This window comes from Miscanthus floridulus, chromosome 12 (genome assembly GCF_019320115.1).
Source record: "Miscanthus floridulus cultivar M001 chromosome 12, ASM1932011v1, whole genome shotgun sequence".
In the NCBI taxonomy this organism is placed as follows: Eukaryota; Viridiplantae; Streptophyta; class Magnoliopsida; order Poales; family Poaceae; genus Miscanthus; species Miscanthus floridulus.
The window spans coordinates 75,724,274-75,732,814 of record NC_089591.1 but is presented as its reverse complement, the minus strand read 5'-3'; the positions used below and the strand labels follow the sequence as shown (position 1 = coordinate 75,732,814).

General features: G+C 49.5%; 1 pseudogene; it reads right to left on the bottom strand.

Annotated features, from left to right (window-relative positions):
* Positions 1–2,248: 2,248 nt before the first annotated feature.
* Positions 2,249–6,539, bottom strand: LOC136498319 (G-type lectin S-receptor-like serine/threonine-protein kinase At4g27290; annotated as a pseudogene).
* Between the last annotated feature and the right edge of the window lie 2,002 nt (positions 6,540–8,541).

Here is an 8,541-nt window from a genome sequence, read left to right as displayed (position 1 = left end):
TCTCACTGTCTCAGGCTGCCGAAGTTTCACACTGTATATCGTTTTCCTATTACTAAGTTTGTATCAGCTCAGGCGCTCAGGCTCAGCTGACGGTTAACCCCGGCGGGCGAGATCACATATGGGTTATGGCAAGCAACCATGCAAGGCCGGGGCGTTCTTAGATTCGGCCTGTTCGCGGGTTGGTTTCTCGGCTGGTTTGAGCTGGTGCTGGTTTATTGTGAGAGAAAAACACTGTTGGCTGGCTGGTTTGGGCTGGTTGAAACCAACAAGCGAACAGGTTGCGTGTCGTGGTGACCGAAAACGGCGCGATAGATAATGCCGCGCCTGGTCTGGGACCAGCGCCCTGTTGGTTTGGCGTTTGGGCCTGTTTGGCTTAAGCCGTACTTTTTCAGCCAACGAATAGTATTTTTCTCTCACACCAAATCAATCAACGGTACTTTTAATCATGACTTATCAGATCTAGCAGCCGGGCGTGGAAGACGTTCTAGGGCGCGCCGAGGGGACGTGCGCGACGCGTACTCCAGGTGCGGGCCGTTCGGCGTGTGCAACGTCAACGCGGCGTCCACGTTGTTCTTGCAGCTGCGGCGCTGCGCCAAGCAAGGGGTTCAGCCCCGCGTCGCCGTCGGGGCTGGCGCATGAGGGATGCGTCATGCTGTAACTGTAAGCACAAGCAATAGATAGGATAGTTCGGAAGAGTAGCTTAGAACAGAGGAGTGCTTAGAAGGCAGGGTTTACACACCACGTTTCTCCAGCTGGAATGGGTCAAGCCCACTCTGGGCCCTGGACTCTTGAGCTGGGCCTTCGCTCCCGCGCGCTGCGCCGTGGGCTGACGTCGTGCACACCACCTTGGGCGACGTCGTTCACACTCGCGCGGTTGCGCCACGGTGTGATGTCGACGATGCAGAGCTGCTGACACATTTCAAAACGCGGAAAGTAAAAAGGTATATCTAAGGTGCTGCGAAAATTGCAACTAGGCCATGTTTAGATTGCAAAAAATTTCACCCTGATGAATAGTAACACTTTCGTCTTATTTGGTAAATATTGTCCAATCGTGGACCAACTAAACTCAAAAGATTCATCTCGTGATTTCGAACTAAACTGTGTAATTAGTTATTTTTTTTACCTACATTTAATGCTCCATGCAAACTGCTAAAAATTGATGTAATGGAGAGAGAGTGAAAAAACTTGGAATTTGGAGGTGATCTAAACAAGGCCCTACTACGTAAAAACAACTGCATCTAGAAAGCAGCTTTAGGTTACATATGTTTGGAAAGTGGTCAGCGGCGAGGGGACGACGACGGATGGCAAAATTCAAAGGCAAGACATTAAAATGCAGCAACTTTTTTTTTTAATGCCTCTCATCTGGTACAGCTGTAGCATCAAAATGCAGCAACTTACTTGAACCGGATGCCACAAATTACCCCTATGGTTATCTAACTTAGCTAGGTTGAATAATATTTTATACCTTGAACATCCATGCAATATGAACATTTGTTGGAGTGTAGTAGTGGCAAAATCGGTGCTGTAAATTTCTCTTTAATATCCAAGCAACATTTTTACCACACTTCGGATGCACTTATACGGTAGATTTTTTTTAGCAAACTTATACGGTAGTTAAATGGATGTCGATGGACCGTAACATTGCGGCTACTCTTGTCCGGTAGTAAAAATGGATGCTGCTGGGTCGTTCTAAACCGTGGCCCGGCCAACACTTCTTTTGTTTTTCATGACCGACCGTGCCTTAAAATAAAAAAGAAGAAAAATAGAAAGAGAAAAAATAAGTTAAGAAATGCAGTAATTCTTCTTTATTCTTCTAATTGATTGCAATTAAATTCGGCACGTATGGCCGGCACTACTTTTGGGCTTATTTGCATGTGGCCATGAGTAAGTCACTGGTTTGCTTTCTTGACTTCCATCACACTGACACAAGAGAGTGCAAATGGAACGTTTTTTTGTATTCACATCGCTGCAGACTTGCAAACAAGTCGATGATTGACTGACATGCATGCATGTAAACGGGAAAAGAACCGCTGATTTGCTGTACAGTACAATACTACTCTTTCATAAAAGTTCCCATGAACTCTTTCGTAATAATTCAGCAACATGAATTCGCTACACGGGGAGAAGAGGAAAAAAAGTTTCTTTCTATAAAAGCAGGGCTTTCCTCTGTATTAAAAAAGAAGAGGCAAAAAAGTAACTAACCAAGTAGCAATTATTTATATATATATATATATATTTTGATCGGGTACAACTTGGACGCACACAAACTCACACACCTCACACTCACACCACACACCATATTTTTCAGGTACGACACTAGACCCTGATGGGTAGCGCCTCACTGGACAATCCTACCACCGTACCACAAGCACATTCCTGCAACTGCAATGCTACAAATTGTGTAGCAGCAATCACTAACCAATACGGTGATCCAATTCAAGTCTGAGATCAGAAATTGGCAACCGCGTGCAGGGGTTGCTGTTTGGCGCCCTTCCTGTGTCAGATTTCCACACCTGGACTTGCTACGTCGTCTACGTGAGATAGATGGAGTTGCCGTGTGCGCCAGACGCGTCCTGCGTCGCGAGAGGAGACGCGGCGGCACTGCTGTCCGGACGACGGGCCTGCGACGAGCTGCTGCTGCCGTTCGTCGTCAGCATCGCGACTACTTCAGCCATGGATGGCCTGTCGGCGGGCGACTGCTGCACGCAGAGAAGGCCGACCTGCACGCATCTCTCCAGCTGAAGGAGGATCTCCGGCTCCGGTTGGCCCACGGCTGAATCCAGAAGGTCCTCCTTGATCTTATGCTGGTTCCAAGATTCCTGGGCCTGCAAGAAATGCAGAGAGAATAATGCAGTTCAATTCATGGACAAAAGGGATCATCTTCTTGCAGAAACTCGCGGTGTTTTAGCTGTTTGCTCACATGACAAAGGAGCTTTGGGGTGCTAGTGTTCCTTTTGCCACTGATGATCTCGATCAGGACGACTCCGAAGCTATACACGTCGCACTTCAGCGTCAGCTGCGGCCCTTGCGCTGTGTACTCTGGAGCCCTATATCCCCTTTTGCCAATATAAACAGTTCAGTAAGTTGAGGATTTGGCAATTGGCATTGAGAACAGAAAACAGAAGCATGCAGTGGATGTGAACAGAAAACAGAAGCAACTACATCATAGTTAAGTTCACTAATCTATATCTATAAAAGACTATAAATTTGAGGGGTGTCACAGCGCGCATCATTGTTCATCCGACGCGCACAGACCCTATAGATGAACAGTACCCGACCGCTAAGGAACAGTACCAACCTTTTTTTTGGCGTTCACTGTTTCCCGCGCTCCTTTTTTTTAACGTTCACTGTTTCCCGCGCGAAGCGCGGGTTACCTGCTAGCAAGAACTTTAAATTTGAGGGGGTGTCACATCGTCGCGCACTGTTTATCGGCGTATCACACACTCAGAATCCTGTAGATCAACAGTACCAGGGCGCATTACTGTTCATCCGGCGGCCGATAAGGTTTTTTCCGACTCAGAATCCTATAGTTCAACAGTACCGGGGCGCTACTATTCACCCGGCGCCCGATAAGGGTTTTTTTTTCCGAAAAAGAACCGTGTCAGCCCGATAAAAAAATTTCCCATTTTTTTCCCCACCTCCTTCCCACGCGAAGCATGGGCACCCACGCCAGTAAGGACTTTAAATTTGAGGGGTGTCACAGCGTCACGCACTGTTCATCAGGGTTCTCGCAGACGCATATCACTGTTGATCAACAGTGACGACGCGCTACTGTTCATCCGGCGCCCGATAAGTTTTCTTTTTTTTTTCCTCGAAAAAAGAACAATCTCCGCCCAATAAAAAAAATTTCATTTTTTTTCCCACCTCCTTCCCACGCGAAGCATGGCCACCCACGCTAGTGTTATATATGCATGTAACCTAGTGATTCTACTGCACTTGAATTGAAACCGTAGCCGAGGGGGTCAGGTTTCAGTCATACTCTGTCTGTACTAGTGTCGGATTCGTCTGGCCATCGACGTAAACTTTTGCAGCGCCAAAATCTGCAATCTTAGCTCTCCAATTTTCATCCAAGAGGATATTTGATGGTTTCAGATCCCTGTGTATCACTTCCTGTCCATGCAGATAAGCAACGCCTTTGGCAACCCCTACAATTATCTCCAGCCTCCGCTCCCAATTCAACAAAGCACGGGCACGGTGGCTGGGATCTCTCGCTGTCAGTCACACACAGAGCAGATGAGCGCTTGGAAGTAGCTGAACATTGTGATCATACATCTATACGGATATCAATAATCTGTGCATTATAAATTGAAAGCATGCAAGTACCGAATATGTAAAGGTTCAAGCCCCTGTTCTCCATGTACTCGTAGACTAGTATCCGCTCATTTCCATCCTTGCAATAAGCAAGGAGCTGAGCAAGATTGTCATGCTTGAGCTCTGACATCAGTTGCACTTCTCTCATGAAAATTTCACCACCTTCATCGGTAAGATAAGATTGTGTGATCCTCTTTACAGCAACCTTTCTACCATCAGTTAAATTTCCCTGGTAATTGCACAGTCATGTCAGCTATGAATGTCAGAACAGTAAAATACACTACTTCCAGTGCAAACTGCAAAGCAGGTGTGAAATACTCCTATAGTACAGTCAAGATGAAAATATTTTAGAGTTCCGTCCTTCAAGATGAAAGCTGTAGCTATGCTCATGCTTTGATTATTTATCTTGTCATATGAACAATACTAGTATACTAGCTATCGGAAGTATTCTCTGTCATTATAGCGTTTGGTAACATGAACACGGACCTCAAATACGGTGCTGAATCCTCCACGGCCAATGACATTGTCTACAGAGAAATCATTTGTAGTCCTCCTCAAAGTAGACAGTTCAACAGAAGGCACGTTGAGAACAGGACTACGTTGTCCAACAGAAGGGACCAACGGAGGTCTGCGTAGTTCAGTAGAAGGTACACCCGAAGAGGCACTCTGAACAGCTGGAAAACTCAACAGTCAACACATATGTTAGCATGGTGTGTTGCCCTTTTATGGTAATCTGAAATGTTCAAAGTTAAAACAAACAATTGGGTCAGTAATTTTACCTGGGATTATAGGTTGCCGGAGCCTCCTCACAAGTACGACCAACAAAACAATAAGAACCACGGCAGCGACGGCGGCTGCGGATGCACCGACAACTGGTGCAGTAGGGAATGGCCGCCGCCGCGGCGAGGGCGCCACCGGCAGCTCAGACTGGGCCAGCCTCAGGTACAGATCTTGCCCTTTGTCCACGTACCGAAGGTCGATGATGTCATCCGTCCACATCACGCAGCCGCTGCGGACGTCGCCACCGCGGATATCTGCGGCGGCGTAGGCCAAGCACGAGCAGTTGGCGAGGCACCTCGCCATGCAGTCCTCCACCGTGATGCTCATGTCCACCGTCGCGTTGCGTGTGTCGGGAAGCTTCACTCCGTGGACCAACAGAAAACCGTCCGTCGTCGTCGTCGTGGTGCCACTTCCATTATTGGCACAGTCCAGCTTCACATTCCGCTTGCATCCGCCTGAGGTATCCCTCAAGGACCACGCCGGCGGCGACGCGGGGCTGAACCCCGTGAGGCAGCTGCAGAACGACGTCGACGCCGCGCCGGCGTCGCACAGCCCGAACGCCCCGCACTTGCCGTAGGCGTCGCAGAGGTCCCTCGGTCCCTGGAAGAAGGTCTGCCACGTCCGGGCGCCCGAGTCCCACACCAGGCGCTTGGCCATGCCGGTGTCGGTCAGCACGACACGAGTCAATGCGGCGCCGGGGTTGGAGGTGTAGCCGTAGGATATCTCCGCCGGGCTTGTCGTCACCTGGTACCAGATCAAATTCTTGTACGCCGACACCTCCGGGACGCCGCTGAACCACCGGCCGTTCCACGGGCCAGTGCGGTAGGTCCTGACGTTGCCCTGCCACACGACAAGCTCGGGCAGCCCGCTGGTGTCCAGCGCGCGGCGGTAGGCCCCCAGCGACGGGTCGTCGGCTGAGCGCCACGACGTGAGGTACCACTCGGCGCCGGTCCACTTGTTCTTGCCCAGCTTCATGCCGGACAGCATGGTGTTCGACGGGTGATCGAACGACTGCCACAGGATGGCGCTGCTGCTGCTGCCTCCGTTGCGGACGACGAGGTTGCCGGAGTTGAGGAGCTGCGTTCCGCCGATGACGAGGAGCTGGTGGAGTTCGATGACCATGTGACCTGGCCAGAGCCGTCTAGCAGCACAAGGCTTCCCGTGTCTCTGACGACCAGCACGCCGGAGTTGCCGTTCACAGGGCGGTCACCGTTTGCCACCCAGCAGACGGCGACACTGGACGCCGAGAACCAGATGCCGAGGTATCTCTTGGTTGACGCCCCGGGAGAGAAGAATCCCAAGGTGAATGTCCCGTCGGCTGAGACGAGCGTCTCGCCGTCGGTGATGTTCCGGCCCTTGCCGAGCGTGTCCGACACGTCGGCGGCGATGGCTATGGGACAAAGTAGCATAAACGAGAGGAGAAGGTGGATGAATATTGTATCCATGATGATGATTGAGGATTTGGGTTCAGCCGTTGCGCGTCCAGCGTTGATAAGAGAGAAGACCTTGAAGCATGTTTTCATTTTTTTTTTTCAATTTTTGTCAATGTTTGTACGAACAGAATTAGGGGGTGTTTGATCCACCGACTAAAATTTAGGAGGTGTGTCGGGAGGATATTACATGGGGTATTCGGATACTAATAAAAAAATAAATTACATAATCCGTCAGTACTCCACGAGAAGAATTTATTAAGCCTAATTAATCCATAATTAGAACATATTTACTGTAGCACCATATTGTCAAATCATGGGCTAATTAGACTCAAAAGATTCATCTCGCAAATTAGTCGCAAACTATGCAATTAATTTTTTAATTAGTCTATATTTAATACTCCATGCATGTGTCCAAACATTCGATGAGCAATCCGGAAGACATCAGCTGGGTCAAAGTTTGACTTTGTCATGTTTGATTTCTAACATATTGCGTAAGAGGAGAGGACCCCTACATCTTTGGATATTACACTTTATAAATGCCGCTTACATTTTCACTGCCGGCCGGTTTGATTTATAAGTAGCTACTTGCAGTTCTTTGTAGGCAACCTGTTTGTTTTATATTCTGCATTTCTATGCTATACGCCCGTTCAAATGACAAAAACTAGATCAGCGATTGAGATAAATAGGATGAATGGATGAAAGTCAACTTCCGTGGTTGGTGTTTCTTATTTTTCACATTTTCAAGTTGTTTTTTAGAGACGTGGTGGCCTATTCACGAAGATGCTCACCATCACCGGTGATTATTACTAGAGTAATGTCCGTTTGTCTCCCTAAATTTATCGCTGAATTTTTAAAATATTCTCAAAATCAAATATCAGACGACTTATTACCTCAACTTTTAAAACCAGGGTAAAATACCTCCCTTTACCATTTAAAGTGATTTCCTAGGTAGTTTTGCTGGTATGGCAGTGGGGTCCACATGGGCGCTCTCTCTTGCTTTTATATAAAAAAGTCACAACGTATCTCACATAAACACAATTAGTCCACCTAAGTTGTCACTCAATTACCAAAATCAAACAAAGACCTTTCAACGATGTCGTGCTGTCCCTCTCGTGGTGGTGAGCTTTGTAGACATGCCACAAACATCCACGATGCTAGACCGCTCCCACTTGCAACAATGTGACCTGCCCTACATAGGCGATAGCGTAGGCGAGCCCGTTGCCAACTTGTCCACCAGCGATGCTTCCTCTTCCTGAGTGGCAGTCGCCTCTGCTGGTCGGCCTAAGGTGAGCGAGGCGGCGAGCTCCTCCAGCATTGGGTCAAACCATGTGGAGGCCTAGTGCTCGCGCACAGCTCCGACACAAAGCGGATCTGGCATGCGAAGGTGTGTAGCAGTAGAGGTAGTAGCGTTGTTGGAGTAGTCCGTAGGCACATCCATGCTGTCATCCCTTGCTAGCTTACTCCATCACCCCCTACGGCACCCCCCCCCCGCGGCACCCTGCTTGGCCCCAACTGATCCCGCTGGGGCGCCGTGGGGAACGTGCTGGGAGGTCGGTGGGACGTGGTCACAAGCAGTGTGCCGTGACCGGCCACCACCCTTTGCCTTATTTGATGTAGCAGACCTAGGCCGTTTACAATCCCTGGCGAGGTGGCAGAATTCGTGACAGCGCAGGCAATGCTGTGGCAACCGGCAAGTCTCTACTTGGTGCAAGTAGGAGAGGCAATTGAAACATCTATTCGAAGCTCTGCGGGGATCCTCCGGGCTTACGGGAGCTGCTCTGGGCGAGGCTCAATCGAGGTGGCTACAGGTCGCGCTTTCCAGCCGGGGGAGAATCTCACGCCACCCATCGACGGTGGGAGCGGAGACCCGTCCACGATGGCCAAGGTGTTGGCGAGCAGGGATGCAGCCATCCATTGGCCGATTAGGGCATGCCGCACACCAGCTATGGGCGTGGCCACCTACGCTTCCTCCGGCTTCGCCCTTGTCCCTGCTGTCTAGCGTCCGCTCCGCCATGGC